Source organism: Sceloporus undulatus, chromosome 5 (assembly GCF_019175285.1).
Source record: "Sceloporus undulatus isolate JIND9_A2432 ecotype Alabama chromosome 5, SceUnd_v1.1, whole genome shotgun sequence".
NCBI classification, from domain to species: domain Eukaryota; kingdom Metazoa; phylum Chordata; class Lepidosauria; order Squamata; family Phrynosomatidae; genus Sceloporus; species Sceloporus undulatus.
This window is the reverse complement of record NC_056526.1, coordinates 7,460,260-7,480,942: the sequence shown is the minus strand read 5'-3', so window position 1 is coordinate 7,480,942 and position 20,683 is coordinate 7,460,260. Positions and strand designations below refer to the sequence as shown.

General features: G+C 40.9%; 1 long non-coding RNA gene across 6 annotated transcripts in view; it reads right to left on the bottom strand.

The window, feature by feature from the left end:
* The window catches only part of LOC121931472, a 155,936-nt gene that overhangs the window by 73,582 nt on the left and 61,671 nt on the right, over positions 1 to 20,683 (bottom strand). For all 6 annotated transcript variants that reach the window (XR_006104142.1, XR_006104141.1, XR_006104143.1 and 3 more), the window contains exon 3: positions 20,263 to 20,528. This is a non-coding gene — a long non-coding RNA (uncharacterized LOC121931472). The remainder of the gene's footprint in view (positions 1 to 20,262; positions 20,529 to 20,683) is intronic.

Genomic DNA, 20,683 nt, shown 5'->3' with positions numbered 1-20,683 from the left:
ACCACGACATCATGCAGGTTCACATAGAAATGTAAGGTACTGCACTTAGGGCAAAAAATAAAATAAAAAATGAAATATATAGATATAAGATGGCTTAAGGAGACTACATGTGAAAGGGATCTAAGACCACAAGTTGAACATGAGTTCAACAGTACGATACAGCAGCTTAAAAGGCCAATGTCATTCTAGGCTGTATCAATAGAAGTATAGTGTCTAGATCAAGGGAAATAATAGTGCCACTCTATTCTGTCTTGGTCAGGCCTCACCTGGAATACTATGTCCACTTCTGGGCACCACAATTTAAAAAGGATGTCGAGAAATTGGAGCGTGTCCAGAGAAGGGTGACTAAAATCGTGAAGGAAACCATGCCTTATGGGGAAAGACTTAGGGAGCTGGGTATGTTTAGCCTGGAGAAGAGATGGTTAAGGGGTGATATGATAGCCCTCTTCAAGTATCTGAAGGGGTGTCACACTGAGAATGGAGCAAGCTTGTTTTCTGCTGCTCCAGAGACTAGAACACGGAACAATGGATGCAAGCTCCAGGAACAGAGATTCTACTCAGCATTAGGAGGAACTAACGTGAGAGCTGTTTGAAAGTGGAACACACTCCCTCGGAGTGTGGTGGGGTCTCCTTCCTTAGAGGTCTTTAACAGAGGCTGGATGGCCATCTGTCGATGATGCTTTCATTGTGATTTCCTGCATGGCAGGGGGTGGAATGGATGGCCCTTGTGGCTTCTTCCAACTCTAAATTTTACAATTCTACAGTTTTATGATTTAGCACTAGTGTTAGGCTGTTGATATTGTCTATCTTCAATTGATTTCTGAATTATGGTTACCCTAAGGTCCTAAGGCTCACAATCAGTGTTTTCTTGGAAAGATGTATTCAGAGATTTACCATTGCCTTCCCTTGAGGCTGAGAGCATGTGACTTGCCTAAGGTCATCCACCAGGTTTCATGGCTGAGGGGGAGGGAATCGAATCCTGGTCTCCAGAGTTGTAGTCTAACATTTAAACCACTACACCACACTGGCTCCAGGTCTTTAACTGCTTTGGCTGCCAGTTTGCTTCTGGTTTGAAATCAAGATGCTGGTGATGACAATCAAAGCCCTAACTAGCTTGGCTCCTTGGTACTTCCCAAGGTCTCTCTTCTTATACTTCCCCAAGAACTGAGATCTGCTGTTGGGCTGTGCTCCATGTCACATTAGTGGTACCAATACATCATGCAGGGACATGCAAGAAAGCCTCTTCTGTTGTAGCACCCCATGTATGTAGTTTCCGCCTCCTGGAAGCCCAGCTGGTGTCAACTTTCATCTCTTATAGGCACTAATTTACAACTTGGCTTTTTATTAAAGGCTTTGAGACATAGTCATGCCACTTCTTAAATTACACACTGACAAGATTTTAATTGTTTTAGTTTTCTGTTGCTTTTACCTGTTAATAGTTTTTATCCTAAATTGTTATACTTTTATCTGGAGTTGTTTTGCTTGTTATAAATTATAAATATTAAATGTACAGTGGGCCCTTTTTATCCGCTGGGGTTTGATTCCCCCTCCCCTCCGATACTGAAATCAGTGGATGCTCAAGTCCCATTAAATAGTGGCATAATGGCAAAATTGAAGCTTGCTATTTGGAATGTATACTTTTTTGTGTATTTGCAAGCTGTGGATGCTTGAATTCCTGGATAAATAATGTGTGGGTATGGAGAGCCGACTGTATATCCCGCTCTGTTTTCTCCCTGATACAGTGTTGAGGGTTGGTTTGTTTATATTTGCATGCAAGAGGCAGGGAGCCGACATACCCTGAGGTATGAGTTTCATTGTAAGGGAAGAAAAATATCTGTTCATGTGATCTCGAAGACTGCCAAAGAGCTTTTCCAGCTGTCATTGGGCTTCTTTTTGGAGAGGGATCCTGACGAGAGATGGGTTGTTATTTCTTTCCAGCAGGTCCCAAACAGGCTGAACTTTAAAGAGCCTGAAGCTGAAGAGGGATTGGTATCTCTGGGTGGGCTCCTTTACCCCATGCAACCTGTAAACCTCATGCCAGGTAACATGCTGGTGGTGGTGCCATTATTTATGCAATGAAGCTTATTCATTCCCAGTAATCATGCTCAATAAGATGCCTTCAAGGGCAATTCACATGGCCATCGACAAAAGGGAGGCCTTCTTCACTGACAATAGAAAAACCCTCTCTTGTTTATTCCTACTAATTTTCTCTCTGGAATGAATGCATGTGTACTTACACAGCAAAATGAAAAAAAAATCAGGTAAACTAGCAATTAACTTTCGACATATTCTTTCCACACTCATTGCTGTCACTCATCAAGCCTGCCTTCACCTAGTTTGCCAGATTTTTGAAAAAAAGAGATCAAGAAATTACAAGGGGGATGTTTGCATAGGCAAAAAAGACGTGGGTTCATCCCATTTTGAGCCTTACATGTATAAACAATGCAATTGGCCAAAACAGGCGGAAACTGGGGCAAAGCAGGGCTCCAGGCTAAACACCAGAGCAAAATAACCTCTGGTTTGTTCTGGTTCAAGCTGAAATGTGTGCACTATCGCACTGGAGTATGGACTCTGTGATGTCACTACAGGAAGCCCCAGGAGGCTGGCAGAAGTGGTCCAGAGCATGCACCCTGGGCCCAGCAAGACACAGCCACTGCTTTCCATAGGTTTTTCTTTTGCCGCCCATTTGTGCATCAAGTGCATGAGTGGTCAGTTGCACGGAGACCCATTGTGCCATCAAACCATCACACACCTCATGGAATGAAATGACGACTAACATGGCAGGTCACCAAGAATGCAATGGATTTCATAAAAACATTAACAGAATAACCAATCCAAGAGGGGACCATGGGGTGATGAGGAGCTTGTATGATGGGTGGGTGGGTCCATGATTGTGGCAAGTGTGTCACTGGGCACACCAATGTGCTGCATCGGCAGTCGATCGCTTGTGCAATTGAGTGACTGGTTGCATGGTCAGTTGTGCAGGACATCCAATCGACTGGAAGCTGGGCAGGATGAAGGAGGAGTTTGGTGGTTGGTAGCAATGTGCCTGTCCATGCAGATTTCAGGTGGAACAGGGGGAAATTAATAATGTGGTGCAATGTCCATTTTGGTGTGCCTATCATCTCAGAAAAAGGAGGGTGGCGCAGACTGCCTGTAGGTGTTTAGCCCTTTCTGGGAGCAGGCAGTGCGGAAAGCAGGTTCTTCCTCCAAATAAGGAAACCACAGAGGAAGACCAGATTTTCCCCTCCATCTGCTCAGCACCTATGTTAAGGGCCAAGAGTGCATCCAGTAACAATTCCCACTTGTATGAAGGTGCCTTATATCAAGTTGTACCAATGGTGCATCTGACCAGTTTTGCCAACATGCTAACTTGGCAGTGGCCTAGAAAATATAATTTTGCCGTGTTGTGAAGTAAAAAGATCCCTCCCTGATGAAAGGTCAATCTAGTCCAGCATTTTGTTCCTACGAGGGCCTGCCTAGAGTAAACTCCTGCCTCCGATTTCTCAGCCTCTGCAGTTTTGGACAATGTCCTTGCCTCCAAGCCAGCTGGACACACAACTGAGCTGTCCTGGAAACCAAATGGCTTGGATCAAGACTCAAAATTACTGACGATTTCTTCCCCCTACAATGCCTACACCGAAAACCCGGGATATGTCATTTTGTGCGGTACTTGTGAGGCATGCAGAATTCTCTGGCAGAGCACTCTATGTGCCAAACAACAAAGATTCCACAAGGTGTGCCATGGGAGTTCCAACCTATGGAATCCTGGGATTTGTGGTTCTGGGAAGTATTCTGAATTCTTGGCAAAGCATTCAAAAAACTCCCAGAACTACAAATCTTAGGGTTCAGTAAGATGCAACTATGGCAGTCAAAGTGTAATAGCTTGAGAGACATGAATCTTCCTCCTTCTTCCTCCCCTGGCCACCTGACCTTATGAAATAAACTTTATTTTTGAAGCTTCCACTCTTGCCTTGATGTCTCATGCTTTCTTCCCTGAAGCCCTAGGCTTTTAGAAGACAAATCATTTGAGATTCCCTTTGGAAAAGATACGTCTGATGGGGCCTTTGGAACATATGACCAGGCATCACAAGGAGCTGGATTCTATTCCTGACACACTCCAGCTGCCTTTGGGCAAATTACATTCCTTGCCTTCCTGTTTTCTTCACACTGGTTCTATCATGTTTTGCTGTGGTCAGTCTTGTTTCTTCACCCGCGGTACCACATCTCCTTGTCTTGAGCAAATGGGCTGGGTTATTTCACAATCTGTAGGTCTTCTGTTCTAGCTATGCCCTGGTTTCTAATCCTGAGCTTTCCTTTTAAACTTCTATCTTCTTAAATTGAATGGATAGAAAAATTGTGGCCTTCCAAAATACTGGACTACAATTTTCATAAGCCCCAGGCAACATGGGCAGCAGTCAAGAATGATGGGCTGCTATGCCAAGTATATCCCATCCTATATTTGTGCATTATCACAGAAAACAAATGCATAGGCATAAGATGTCTTTTTTGTTTTGTTTTTCTTTCTGTATGTGTAGATGATTGTATTAATTGTATTAATTTTTTTATTGTGTACTTTAAAAATAAATATTTTTAAAAAACCACACAAAACCCAACAACTGAGTCACTAGGGACTAAATTCCCTAAAGGCACCCGATACTGTCTGATCTTGGAAACTACGCAGGCTGGTTAGTACTTGGATGGGAGACACACACCCCCCCGGCAACAAATACTAGGTGCTGTAGGCTCTGTTTCAGAGGAAGGAACTGGCCAAATCACCTCTGAGTATTCCTTGCCTAAGAAAACACCATGGAATTAATAGAGTCGCCATAAATCAACACATGGTGTCACCTCCTGGTAGCTGTTCCATTACTCTGTCTTTGCTCTGTGTCACTAAATTTCTTTTCCTGCCCACTGTCTTAACCCTCCTGCGTAGCTCCACATATATTCATGCACAACTGTTAAGGTACAGTCTTTCATTCGTACGACCAACAGGTTATGTGCCTTCAAGTTGCCTCTCAACTTGTAGCAATCCCATGAATTTCATAGGGTTTTCTTAGGCAAGAAATACTCAGAGATGGTTTTCCTAGTTCATTCTGAAATACAGCCTACAGCACCTAGTATTCATTGGAGGTTCCCCATCCAAGTATTAACTAGAGCTGACCCTGCTTAGTGTCCAAGATCAAATGGGATTTTGGTGACTTTATGGCATTTAGGCATTGTACAGTCCATGCCTAAAATAATAATTGAACCATAAATATAGAACATGATGCAAAGTATTTCCCTATTCGTTTTCTTAATTTGGTATAAAGTACTAGTGTTTTAACTGGTGACCTGCAAAATAATAAAAAAGATCAGTAGAAAAGTTAAAAGACAATTCAATGACAATTCTGTTAAGAAGAAAGTGAAAACAATATAAAACGCATTTAACAGATAGTAAAAAAGATAAAAGGACAACCCCATTAAAAGCCTTATCTGGTGTATAAATTATTATTAGCTGAAGACCTGCCTGAATAAGAACAGTTTTTCTGGAAGGAGAAGAGAGAGGGGACCCAACCCAACCTCCCATGGGAGGGAATTTCCACAACCTGAAAAACAATTAGAACATAATATGTAGACATTATTGTGGTTGAGAAAAAGAAAGGGAGGATTATAGATGTGTGAATCCCTGGGGACAGCAGAATCTAAGATAAAAGGAGGGGGGAATGTGTGATATCGAGACCTACAAATGGAGATTTCAGAAACAACAGTGAGCAAACAACTTTGATTCCAGTGACGATAGGCACTTGGAAGAAATTCCAAATGGACTAACAAAACAAGTGAACGAAATTGCAATAGATTGGATCAAGCTATTATAACTACAAAAAGGGACATTCAAGACTTATCCTTTCCGCCAAGCCTATTCAGTCGATCTTAAACTATGAATTTTAAATTAGAATATTAATGTATGCTGGATGATTTTGATGTGTTCTATATTTAGGTGTTTCAATAGGGTTTTAACAGTGTTTTAATAGGGTTTTTACAGTGCCTAAATGATTTTATGTGTTCTTAAAGGACCGGCTTGTGGTAGTGTATCGTTTTAAAGTGTTTTAAACAGTTTTATCTTTTTTTAAACTGTATTTTATTATTTTAATAAGCTATCTATTTTAATACTGTAATAATTTTATTCCATTTTAATGTACCACGTTTCTATGTTTGTAATTGTACTGTTCTTTTAATGTTGCAAGCCGCTCTGAGTCCCACTTCTGGGAAAAGAGCGGGATACAAATAAATATGATGTGGTATGTTATATATGTACCCCGCCTTGAGCCTTGGGGAGAGATGGGTAAGAAATAAAATATCCTCCTCCTCCTCCTCCTCCTCCTCCTCCTCCTCCTCAGGAATGTGCCACATTATCTGACAATACATCACTGATTCTGAAATTCTTGGATACAAATTGTATTATCAATGGTCCCAAACCCCGGTTAAGTGATACCCAAGGGGCTACTACTAATAATCATGATGATCCAGATTGGTCCAAAACTCTAGTTCGTAGCAGCTGGTAGGCTATGAAACCAAAAACTGTAAGGAAGAGGATAAATCAAATCGCCACCAGAAAAGCTCAGTGTTAATAGTTGCACAATCGCTGTTCAATAGAAAACAAACAGAACAGAACAGAACAGAACATAGAATGGGGAGACCTGCAAGCACAGCTAAAGGAAAGCAGACAAATTTCAAGGGAATGATTACTAGTTCCACGTCAAGAGAGAGAGGGGAAAAAAATAACTTCAAAGATCTAAGTTGACAATGAGTTTCTCTGAAACCTCCTCAAGGTTGTTCTGAGCTGGCAGAGTGCTCAGAAAAACAAATGCTGGAGAGGTAGTTTGAGTTCACGATTGACCTCACCAATGATCGCTGCAGCACCTGAATTATACTATGGATCAATGTGACCTCTTAATTTCCCATCACTGTTGCTGTTACAACATGTACCAGCACACAAACTCATTGCCACTACAGCTCTGCATTACCTTAGTGCTTCCACCAGAGTTAAAAGGAATTCAAGGACACTAAATTGAATTCAAACATAAATTAATATATTTCAGACTTTCTGGTAGAGAGGTATGATGTGAAATAAAGAGATCAGAGGGGAAAGAAAGGATTCCCCCCCCTCCCCGGTCATCAATAACATGGATTCATCAGACCAGAAACAAGTTCAGCAATTTCGATAGCATCTTTTGAGTCTAGGCTAAAACATGGAGCAGATTTATTGCCCCACTGACAAGGCAGTAACCAACTTCCACTGTTGATTTTGATCCAAACTAAGTTGCTCCCTCTTTGGTCCCAATATAAACTACAGCAGACGTTACGTTCTGGTAAAAGAAAGAAAAATCTGTACAGAAATATGTAAGTGGCAGCCATGCTTGGGAACTATATTTTTTTAAAAAAACTGATACTGTAAAAGATTCAATCAATTGGTTTTGCAACTACTTGCCTCACTGAGCTGCCGTCGACCCGACTGCCTGGCTTGCCACCCGAGTAATTGCAAGTAGTTGCGAAATCAATAAATTGAATCTTCTATCATTTTTTAAAAAAATTATGCGCCTATGGGTCACACTCAAACACAAATGCAGCGCTGGGAGGGGATAATGGTGGAGCTACCAAAAACTGAGGAGCGATGGTAATCACCCCTCTGCCATTAGTCTTTCCTCCCCAGAATGATGCGATTCAGATTCGTCATTCCCACTTGTTGAACACGATTCGGAATCGATTTGTTTCAAAAGAACTGCCAAAGAACCAGTGTCAGGAAAGAGTGGTTTTTTTTTTGTGTTTGCCTCGCTTCATCATGATTGAAACTGATCACAGTGGGATTGGAACCGGTTTCAAACGCAAATGACAGTCATTAAACTTGATCAGCAATTTGCTTTAAATCATAGTGGGAACACAGCCCTGGTTGATTTTTCATTACTTCAGGAGCTCTGCTTGTACAAAACAGAAAGCTTCTATAAATGCAGTATTATCAAATCTTTTTGCTGCACATTACAGTCAGTGCTCTATCCACGGATCCAACTATCCACGGCTTGAAAATATCTTAAAACATACAAATTCCAAAAAGCAAAGCTTGATTTTGCCATTTTATATAAGGGACACCATTTCACGACACCACTGTATTTAATAGGATTTGAGCATCCATGGATTTTGGTGTCCACAAAGAGTCTTAGAGCCAAACCCCAGCAGATAACAAGGGCTTACTCACTGTATTTCTCAAATGACACAAAATCACAGTACGTTAATTTCAGAAAGGGGGGCATATACAGTGGCTTGGATCCCATCTTGGGGGAAAGGTGGGCTATAAATCCAAATGTAAGTAAGTAAGTAAGTAAATGAGGGTAAGAGCACATGCTTTGAGTCCCACGTTCAATTTTCTTGTATATTTAAACAGTTTCAAAACTCTGGAGAGTTGCAGCCAAACCAGGACAGATAATACTGAGATGGGTGATACTAATTTGTCATCACCATCTATCTATCTATCTATCTATCTATCTATCTATCTATCTATGATGCAAAGAATATGTGAAAATATTAGAAAATATACAAAATACATTCAAAAATACTAGAAAAATAGTCAGAAACGTGTTTCTCAAGTGTCAGGAAACCCTGGCTAGGAGAATACTAGATGTAAATGAATCTTGCCAGTCCGAAACTTATTCAGCACAAAATACCCCATCAATCATAGTATTTCTGCACAGAGATGGTCTTTTCTGTGGACAAATTGCTGTTTTCTACCCAAGGCTCCCTATGTGAATTTTGCACTGGATAAGAGTCCTGAACTTTGAGAATTGCAGCTTTTGAAAACTTTCTCGCAGTGAGAAGAAAATTGCTAAAATCATTCCTTCCTTCCTTCTAAAACCAAATTAGTGAAGAATTACATCTGTCTATCTGTTGGTCTGTCCATCTATCTGATCTTAACATCACATGGTATCAACCTACAGGTTAAATTCATGACACCATCATTCACTTAAGAATGTTGACAACAGAGTATTCAAAACATCCATCTAGGGTCTAATCTGCACTGCAGAAATAATGCAGTTTGACAAATAGTTTCAAAGATTATTTACTATATTTATATTTAACTATCATGGCTATGATCCTTATAGGGTTCTGTTTCCTGACCTTTAACCACCTTGGGCTACATCTGCACTGCAGAAATAATCGGATTTGACACCACTTTAACTGCCATGGCTCCATGCTATGCAATTCTGGGAATAGTAGTTTGTTGTGGCACCAAAGCCCTCTAACAGAGAAGGTTAGATATCTAACAAAACTTCAGATCCCAAAATTCTGTAGCATCAAGGCCATGGCAGTTGGTGTCAAACTGGATTATTTCTGCAATGTGGTTGCAGCCTTGTTTGCCCTCCTCTGATGACATTCCAGCTTGTCAATATCCTTCTTGAACTGTGGTGCCCAGAATTGAACTTTCTTTCTTTCTTTCTTTCTTCACCTGAAGAAGGCAAAAGCCATTTTGCGAATTCATTTATTAAGTTCTGCTTGTTAATCACTCAAGCTGATAGGCTACAAAACACAGAATAAACAGCATTGATATCTCCACAGTTTTGACAGAATGAGCTAATTGGTATGTCCTTGCTCAGTACGGTACAATCTATGCAACCACCATCCTCACGTTGTTTTGATGCCAAATCACTGTTGCTTTAATTAAATGCTTAAACGCTGCCGAAAGTCTCTGTTTTCTTCTTCAGCGTCACCCATCTTATTCCACGATACCATCCGAGAGGTAAAATTGTTTCCATACTTAATAGTTAAAATAATTTAAGCAATGTGACCAGATACTCATGATGATACTATGCTTGTAATAAGCCCCTTGGTAACCTGCTTATTTTTGCCCCACCAACACGATGAATAATTGGACTGACTATGATTTCGCAGTCACGCCATCATGCGGTCATACAAAAACAGCAGAGAAATGCAATGGTGTTCCACATTCATCCATTCTTGTATTAATAATATATTGTTATTGAACGTTACTTATATGCACCATTTCGGCACTACTGTGCATATCTGAAAATCATGGTTGCCCTGCCAAACAAGACAATATAAACTTGATATATTTCACAACATTATTTCCATACAGTTCAAACAAAATTGTGCCCTACACCTCACAATAAGAGAAATCCACTCCAACAACAATCATAGCAATGAGAACGAACTGCCTGTAGTGAAATGCAGTCTGGTGAAATGTGCCGGATTGCTCTGCGATAGCATGAATTAAACATTATTGACTTCCATGCCTTCATGAAAGTGCTTCATTCACACTACTGGCAAATCATTAATGGGTTTGCCCATTAATAAGAAGTTATGGGAGCATTCCAAGTTACTGACGGGAGAAGTACGGGATAAGTACGATGTCATGTGAAAATCTTTGCATGATTGTGCTATAATGACAAGAGCATTCCCTTTTTCTCCTGTGTGATAATCATGGAGTCGGAAGGAGATCAAAGGGTCACCTACTCCAACTTCATGCGAGTGCAAGAATCTACTACTAAAGCACCCACAGAAAGTGAGCATCTAACCTATAATAAATGAACAAACAAACCTCCAATAAAGAGAACCCAACACCTCTCAAGGAAATCTATTCCTCTGTTAAACTGCTCCTACCATCTGAACACATTCCAGCTTGTCAATATCCTTCTTGAAATGTGGTGCCCAGAATGGGACATAGTGTTTATTTATTTATTATATTTATTTGTTTTTTAGAGGTGGTCCCCTCCACCTCTATGAATGTATGCAAACAGATTTAGCCAAACGAGAGCTAAAACAGGTATTCCAGGTGAGGTCTGACCAAAGCAGAATAGAAGGGAACTGTTACTTTCTTTGATCGGGACACAATGGTCCTGTTCATGCAGCCTTGAATTGCACTGGCTTATCTGGCTTCTGCATTACACTACTGACTAATGTTTAGCTTGTGATCTACTAAGAACTCAGATCCTTTTCACATGTACTCCTGTCATGTCCCGCAACATGCTTTGTATTGGTGCTGCTTTTCTACATTTATTCTTTTGAGATTTCCCCTTATGTACCTGTTATGTTTTGTTCTTACATTTTTAAACATTTCCCTGTAAGCCACATCGATCCTTAAATTGAAGGGTCACACATTAATCTTAACAAAAATAAATTACTATAAGGGATCCTTCTCATTTCTCACACAGACTACACCCTCTCCAATTTAAAAATAAACACCGGCTTAAGAATCAGTGCATTGCTCATTCAAACTCCCACCCCAAAGCAGGTAGGAACAACATGACCCTGTTTGGTTGCTGAGTTCTCACTCATTGTTCTCCCAGCACCTCATTCCTTCATGCGTGGTAAAATCTGCATTCTTCTCCCTTTTACAACTTTTGGCACCAGACACCAAAGCAGGGCTCTCCTTTGCCGTACAACAAAAAGAATTGCACAACAAAAGGACATCCCCATTCGAGTATAAACCCTCCCCACCTTGTGGAATGCTATAAATTACTGCAATAAACTAGAGCTTGTAAAATGAGGATTTTTTTTACTACAATTCCCAGAATCCCCCCATCAACACAGCCTGTTATAATCCAACAAATTAATGCCTCCAAACATGTCATGGGACAATGCCACACGCTGAACTGTACAGGCTGGTGGGCATCTTGCATTTCTGGTTTACTGCAGTTACTAAAAGCCAGTGTGGTGTAGCGGCTTGAGTGTTGGACTCTAGAGACCAGGGTTCGAATCCCGGCTCAGCCATGGAAACCCACTGAGTGACTTTGGGCAAATCACAATCTTTCAGCGTCAAAGGGTGGCAATAGCAAAACCATGCTGAAGAAACTTGGCAAGAAAACCTTTAAGTCGGAAACAAGTTGAAAGCACACAGTAACAACAATAAAAACAACAACAACCAGTTACTATGCCCATTCCCAAGCAAGAAGTGAAGGGAGATTGGAAAATTAATTTTGGAGTTGTGGTCGAGGCAAGGGACTCATTGCTGCTGCTTTAACAGAACATGTTTTCATTGCTCTCCTTCTCAAGCAGCATTTAATGAAAGTTCCAGATTTCACACTCATGGCTATGGCTATATAGGTTTCTAGAACCCATAAATATTGAGAAGCTGCCTCTCTCCTGACTAGTCCAAACTTGCCCCATTTCAGAAGTCTAATTAGGATTGGCAAGTAAAGTGGGTAGCGTTTCTAACCAAGTTGTTATCTTCTCTGCTGGTGGATTCAAGGCTGTGTCAGTTGAAATCCTGAACTTGGTATTATTCCAGTAACATTCTAGCCAGGATCCCGCAGCCAGCCTCCATTCCAAAATAACTTTTGTGGGCTTGTAGTCTGTGCTTCACCAGTCAGCTTTGGCCAAGAAGGACAAGTTTCATTGGCCAAGGAATGTTTTCAGTTCAACGGGTTGGAGCACATCAGCTAATATCAACAAAACTCCTGAGCAACAGATTCTGTCATGGTATTTCATAAGACATATGAATCATTGCCTCATATCTCTCACATTGCACTTCCATCTTGGTTCAATTTATTGTTTTAAATAACAACATGCCATCTTTTAGGACAAATTTCAAATTTCAACGATTGCTTTGTTCTTTAAATTTGGATTTTCAGCCATCCAATCTACAAGGGTATTTCTTTACGGGTAATATCTTCAATAACATCCAGAACAGTGGCAAGCTGGAACATGTTTGAAGATGGGTGACCAAGGTGACTAAAGCTCTGGAAACCAAGCCTTATGAAGATGCAAATGTTGCGTATGTTTAGCACAGAGAAGAGAAGACTGACAGGAGACATGCTAGCCATCTCTAAATATCTGAAAAGATGAAATAAAGTGTGTCCACGCCAAACGCGAGCTCACCATATGCAGGCTTGACATGACACAGATGGTAAGCCACAATAAATGAATGGTGCATGCGCAGGTGGTGCACGTATGATGCAGCATGAGCAGCACACCACCACTGAAAACAACAAGACTTGATGTCTCACAATATTTCTTTTATGCAGGGGGGGGGGATGGACAGATCTCCCACGTAAATCGAGAGTCCACTGTTTAGAAGATGGACTGAGCTTATTTTCTCCTGCTCCAGAGATCAGAACACGAACCAATGGGTTCAAATTGCAAGAAAAGAGATTCCAGCTAAACATTAGGAAGAACATTTTGACTACAAGAGGTGTTTGAGAGTGGAGTAGGTTGCCTCAGAGGGTGGTGGACTTTCCTTCTTTGAAGCTCTTCAAAAAAGAGGTTGGATGGGTATCTTTCAGAAGTGCTTTAACTGTGTATGGTGGCACTAGAAGGCCCTTGTGGACCTTTCCACCTTTAAGATGCTATGATTTTATTCACCGTCTGCTGCTTCTTTTCTCCACTGTAGATAGTTTGGAAATTTAAAATCAGGAAAGAGTCCAGGGGAGGGTACATGTAACCTCAGCACTATACCTTGGCCACTTCTGGAATACTGGAATATTTATCTGAGTTGTTTAATCTTACTAGGTAGTTAGCCACTGCAAACACCAATTTCTCTGCGGTGAGTTGTACGCCAGTGCCAATGCTCAACCACTTGCACGAGAGAGAGAGAACACAAATCTGTGTGGGCAGACAAGCGGCAGTTGTGTTTGTATTTTGGCTCCTTCAAATACTTATTGCTTAGAAACAAGATGGTGAATTAATAACCTTTACATTCTGTGACAGATTGAATTGGAGGGATAATTTTTTTTAAACACTCTCTCTCACACACACACTTCAAAATACTTTCGTAATGGTGCTAAAACGGTTCTTCAAGTTGTCAACCCAATCAGGCATCCTTGTGCAGAGGTGTCTCTTTAAAATTCAGTCGACAGAAAAACTTTGGAATCTGTATTAAAATATGTCAGCCCTAAGAGGTGCACTTACTCAAATTCATCACACACCTTTACAAGAAACTCAAAACCCCTAATTCAGTCATAAAATCATAGAGCTGAAAGGGACCAATCCAACCCCTTACCATGCAGTAATGTATAATTAAACAACTTCCAAGAGATGACTATCCAAGCTCTTCTGAAAGATCTCCAAAGAAGGAGACTCCATCCCCTCCGAGGCAGCCTATGCCATTTAAGTCATTCATTAAGTGTGGATACAAAATGCATGATGAAGGGGAGGATGCCAACTCTATCTCTCCATGATCATTTTCATTGCCCTCTATACATGGGGGGACAAGTCTGAAGCGTGAACACTTGGCTATCTGTGGAACTTCTCCACATAAGATGGAACTATGGGAATTCAGGAGCTGCACTTGAACCTCCCCAACCAGCACAGGCTCTCCAGGCTGGCACATGAAGGAGGTCAGCAGAACCAGGCAGAGGCGGCAAGGCTAGGATACACTTTCAGGTGTTGAAACAACATCTCTTTAGAGCACCGACATTGATAGGGTTGCCATATTCCAGTTCCTCGTATCCGGGCATCTAATTTGCATATTAATATTTACTGCTTCAACTGGCCCAGATCGCCAGGACATTTTTTGGTCCCTTTAATTCAGTATTTTCCAGGTTTTCTGGGACAAATGGCAACCCTACAAATAGTACTTCAATACCAAGGCAAACTCTGCAAGTGGCTGACAATCAGCACTCAGCCAGAACAATACCTGCATGTAATACACACATTGAACCAGCCAACAAACATGTACAAATGGGGGTTGCACTTCTAGTACTCACCTATGCATCATCACATAAGCAATGTGGAAGACATAGGGATCAGTTTAAGGAAGACTCAACCCATGGCTTCAAAGCCTAAGAAAATCAGAGCTTTTTCTCATGTCGAAAGCCTTCCCTGACAATGGAGGCTCACCACTTCAGATTGTCATCTTCCAAACACAAGAGAGTGACAGAAATGGGAAAGGAGAGGACGGGCCAATATGCTCCCCTTCCTTGTATGTTTAATATACACATTTAAGAACAAATGAACAAAGCTTTGTTATTAGGGTCATCAACACTACAATTTTAGATTGGCATAATAATCATTATTGCTCCATTTTAAATACAGTTGAAAAAGATGCAAATGTTAGAGGGATCTCAGAAGAATGCTTTCTAGTGGCTCCTCTTTCTATGTCCCCAGGCCCTGTTAGGAGCACCACACTGCAGCACCATGATCAGGAATATACAGCTGGGTCTGCGCCATTACTTAAAAGTTCCACAAGGCATCCGAGTGATGTGCCATGGGAAGGTTCAGTGTGAGAAATGACAAGCCTGATTCTACATCAAGTGTAAGGAACCCAGGGCAAATGCCAACACAGCTGGAAGTCCAGCAAACCCTGGGAACTGATCAAGGGTGCCAAATTTTAATAAATGTGGTGATGGCCAAGGGTCTGGAAACAAAGCGCTATGAAGAAGAGTTGAGAGATTTGAGCATGTTTAGCCGGTAGAGAAGAAGTCTAGGAGGAGATACAGTGACCATAATCAAATAACTGTAGGGGTGTCATCTAGAAGATGGAGCAATCTTGATTTCTACTCTTGCAAGGATGGGATGGGTGGAATCAGTGGATTCAGATTGCAGTACAAAAAAGGAGATTCTGGCTAAACATTAGGAAGAATCTGATGGTACAAGTTGCTCAAAGATGGAACAGACTACCTTGGAAGGTGGTGGCTTCTGCTTGGTAGGAGGTTTTTTAAAAGAGATTGGGTGGGCATCTCTTGAAGGTGCTTTAGCAGTGAAACACTACACTGGCAGAGCGGTGGGTTAGATGACCAGGTAGACTGCTTTAGTACCCACCCAACCCGATCTACAGCGCACTAAAGGAACCCTTAAACAGCAAGTTCCAAGTTATCTCACCATATTACACATCCTAGTATCCCACAGAATGGAGCCATGGCAGTTGAGGAGGTATCAAACTATTGTAAGTGTGCAATGGGTATACACCTTAGGTCACTGCAGTCTTACTGTATATACTCAACTATAAATCGACTTCATGTATAAGTCATGGGGACATTTTGGGGCCAAAATTATGGATTTTGATATCACCCATGAATAAGTTGAGAGTAAAACTTAGGGGCATGTAGCACATGATTTAACGGATGAAGGAAAGAGAAACGATGCCAAAAAAGTTATAAAATTTCAGCAGGCATAACTGTTTTGTGTTCATCCTAAAGGCTGGGTGGATGAGAGAGTAAAGTGGATCAGTGGCCCTTTTAAGTGTCTGAGGAGGGATTAAGCTCTCACCTTTCACCAAGGATGTTTCCTTTTTTGATGAGAAGTAAAGTAAAGTACAGTACTTACGCTGACCCATGGATAAGTCGACGCAATTGTTTTGTGCCAATTTTATGACAAAAATTTCTAAACTTGTACATAAGTATATAACATAGTCCTTGATATTTTCTTCATCTCCAACATCAACAAAGATCCCACAATATATTATGACCCCCCCTTTCAGTCTGATCAATACCTCCCACAGATTTAGGCTCTTAACCTCACTTGCCATTTTCCTTGCCCATCTTCACAAATGCAACTGAGGAGCCTGTACAAGCCATTTGCCTTGTCTGCACAAAGGAGGCAGAGAAGCATCTTGGAAACCTTTCCTCTTCTCCATCGTCGTTGTTATCAAAGAAACAACAGAAGCCTGCATCTTTTAAGGATCTAAAGAGCCTACCGTTTTACATTTGAGAACTCAGGCCTCCAAACCCAACATTGATGTTTCGTGGCATTCCCTCCAAATGTCCTGATTTAGCATGGACAGCGTCCATTAATCCTTTGCTGTACCACTTTCTCAGCTGCTTTCAAAATGTCCCAGTATCTCTCTCTCCTCCCACTCTCCCCCTTTGTCCTCTGCTTGGCTCAATTGCTGCAAATCAAGTTCACAGTACAGAAGTAGTTTGAATTCAATTAACTCAGAAGGGGGGAAAGGAGAGGAGAAGCTAAGTTTTGCCCTTCTTAAACTCTTTTGTTATTCCTCAATATTTACTTGTTGCCTCACCACACCCTTTTGACCACACTGTGATGATGCTCGGCCGCATGCGTCCCAGTTTTTGTTTGCGAAATGTTGGAGGATATACAGTGGTAACTAGTACCTAGTGTTTATCCACAACTTCCACCGTGTGGAAAATTTCTTCATGCAATCTAGATTCCTAGCAGGGCATTTAAGACAGCAAAAGGCAGATGACACGCAATAAATTACAAACTTAACCAAAGCTAATGTTTTTCAGGGTCCCACTTAGTGAAGGAATGGGCTGTCCCCCCCCCTGGAATTTCCAGTACTCTTCTTTCTCCTTTTGATGAGAAAAAAATAATAATTTTCCATATTCAACAGGAATTTAAGTTGAAATTCAGAGGCCCTTCCAACCATATAGGTGAACCTTTGCAGTCTAGAAATGAGTCTAATTTGGAACAGAGCTTGGAAAAGTTACTTCTTGGTTTATAATTTTTAGAATTCCTCAGGCAGCATGGTAAGTACCATATGTACTCGACTCTAAGTTGACCTCATGTGTAAGTCGAGGGCAGTTTTGGGGCCAAAATTATGGATTTTGATATGACCCGTGGATAAGTTGAGGGTAAAACTTAGCAACATGTAAGAAAGGATGTAAAGGCTGAAGTAAAGGAAAATTATGCTCAAGATCTTTAAAAGTTTTGACAGACACAACTATTTGTGCTCACCCTAAAGACTGGATGGATGAGATGGTAGAGGGGGTTGATGCTTCTTTTAGGTGCTCTGAAAAGAGATTAACCAAGGCATGGTTCCTTTTTTGATAAGAATTAAAGTACAGTACTTACACTGACCCGTGGATAAGTCAACCCAGGTTTTTTGGGTCAGTTTTTTGACTAAAATTTCTACTTATACACGAGTATATACAGTAGTCATGCTCACTGGGAGATGTAGTACAATTCTTATTATTAATAATATTATTATTAATCTTATTCATACCCCATCATTTCTCCCAAAAGGAAGAGTCAAAGAAAGTAATGGGCTAGCCAGTTACAAGACCAAATAAATACTAAAAAAGTAATGGGCTGGATGCAGAGTTTTAAAAAGTTATGCTTTTTTGGACTGCAACACTCAGGATCCCCCAACCCAGCATGGCTATGTGCCATGTTGGCTGGGAGATGGAGTCCTAAGACAGCAGCTTTTCAATCTCTAATGTGAAAGCATGCATATTTTCGGCAGGCCTTTCCAGATTAACCATCCCAGCCTGGGCTCCCTGATCCCCTCTTTCCTCTCGTGGCCCCATCTTCAGTGATGGTTGAGGATCTCCAGAGGGACACCAGGGTTTTTAGTTTGTTTTAACTATATTTTATGTTTTGATATTGTGTTTTTAATCTGTCATATTTTTTAATACTTTTATAAGGAGGGGAGGGATTATAATGTTTTTAATTTTATATTTTACTCTGTTATAATCACTGTTGTCAACCGCCCGGATTGGTTCGCCACAGGGCGGTATACAAATAAATAAATATTATTATTATTATTATTATTATTATTATTATTATTATTATATTTTATCAGAAGAAAGTGAGTACTGTACTTGGTCAATTTTCCAAACATAAAAATCTTTTAGGCAACCTTCAGCTCTATCATAATCTATAACAATTACACAGCACTTTAAAAAAACAAAACAGGCAACCCAAGCACTTATCTTACAACATTATCTCAATACAATACCTTTGCTGACAGCACCTGTTTTTTGGTTTGTTTGTTTTTTAAATGTAATTGTTTCTGGATTTTAACATCTATAATGTTAGTTTTGACTTGCCAATCTTTATCATTTACTATTGGTGTTTTGAGCTTTCCTGTTATTGGTATTTCACAAATTCACTGGAAGTTGCATTAAGACAGTTCTACTCTTACAGGTGACCTATATGGCTTTTTAAAAGGTACACTGAGGAAGAACACACAAGTTAAGAAAAGCTGCTGCAGTGTGCTGTTGCCTAAGCCTACTGGGAAGAGCAAGATTCTTCACCCTCTTCTCCTCTCACACCCATGAAATTAATGGAGTGCAAACTACTTATGTAGTTTTGCAACTGAAATAAGCTGAGGACAATGGGGGAAAGTGGGAAGACAAGCGAGAAACTGCAACATTTTAAAAGAAGCCGAAAAAATAGAATTACTGTCATCAGAACTGTCCCTGCTAAATTGGGACAGTTGGCGTATATGTGATCCCATTTTAACTGCATGTACATGTACAACTATTAACATTTTTTCACTACGAAAGGTGCTAAAGTGTCCAACGTGGCAAGGCATGCGTTACTGACACATTATATGCAATGCATTCTGAAAAGAAGGGGAGGAAAATCCAGCTCTCAAGACCCGGAAGTGGAATTTTCCACTTGCTTGTTGGACAGACTGCCCTTGACAGGACAACGCTGCTAAGGGCTCTGCATTACAATCCCGGAACCAGAGAAGTAAAAAATAAGCAGAAGTCGCCATGGAAAAGAAAGCATTGGCTATATTGAAAAATCATCCTTGAAGCATAATGGAGCCATGTGCCTTTTATTTTTAAAACGAAAATAAAGATCAACAACAGGACTCTTAAACTCTCTGTTAAACTATGCAATTATACAACTAAACCATTTATGCCACCTCAACTGCCACAGCAATAGAATCCTGGGATTGGTAGCTTTGGTGGGCTGTTTAGAATTCTCTGCTAGAGAGACCTCATATACCTCATCAAACTACAAATCCCAGGATTCCATGGGCTGCAACCACAGCTCCACCTGCACTGCAGAAATTATGCAGTTTGACACCGTTTTAACTGCCACAGCTCAATGCTATGGAGCTCTGGGATTTGTAGTTTGGGACTAAGAAGCATGGATTTACATTCTGTTACCATTTACAGCTTTTTCATTTTGGAATGCTCAACTTTTTCCTTCAATGTCCTCTATCTTGGGCATGATTATGAAGCACAAATTTTCATTCATATTACTGTTTATAGCTTTTATTTCAGAATGTTCTACCTTCTTCTTCAACATTCTCCACTTTCAGCGTGACTAAGAAGCATGGATTTACATTTCTTTTAGTGTTTATAGCTTTTATTTTGGAATGCCATACCTTCTTCGTCCATGTCCTTCATTTTGAGCATGACTATGAGGCACGCATTTACTTTTATGTTAGGATATTTAGCTTTATTTTTGTGCGTCCCTACATTTTGCAGTGCCTTGTCCTCCGTGGACGTTATCAGGACATCTGGTCACCCTTTCAATGAGAAACATTCAGCATTGTTTTTAGGTCATTTGACATTTCTTACTTAACCCCACTTTCCCACCTGAAACCTTTTAGAAATGTGTTATCATTTCACTTACTTCCAGGCGTAGCATGCCAGTTCTCCAAAGGATCTTCATGCTGTGTGACATCCCAGGCAACGCCTCCAAAGTCCTGTCTCTGTGGCTCCATCAGATGCATTTGACTTGGCATCTCATTACGAGAAGACCGAGCAAACGAAGAGCACATAATCCAAATGAGAGTAGGAGTCCCAGGCTACAGTCGCACCACCACACCCTGGGTTGCATTTGCATGTTCTCTTTAGAAGGAAAGCAAAGTTCAGGTTGCAGTCAGGATGGGAGGAGACCTGCAAAAACAAAAACCACAAACCTTGGTCAGACTCATGTTCTTGCTCCCCTTGCGCAGGGTGTGGGGGAGAAGAGAGAAAAGTCTCCAAAAAGGGAATAAGGAGTCAGGAATTTCAAGCCCTGAACCAAGCTTTGATGTCTTCCCCATGCGTGG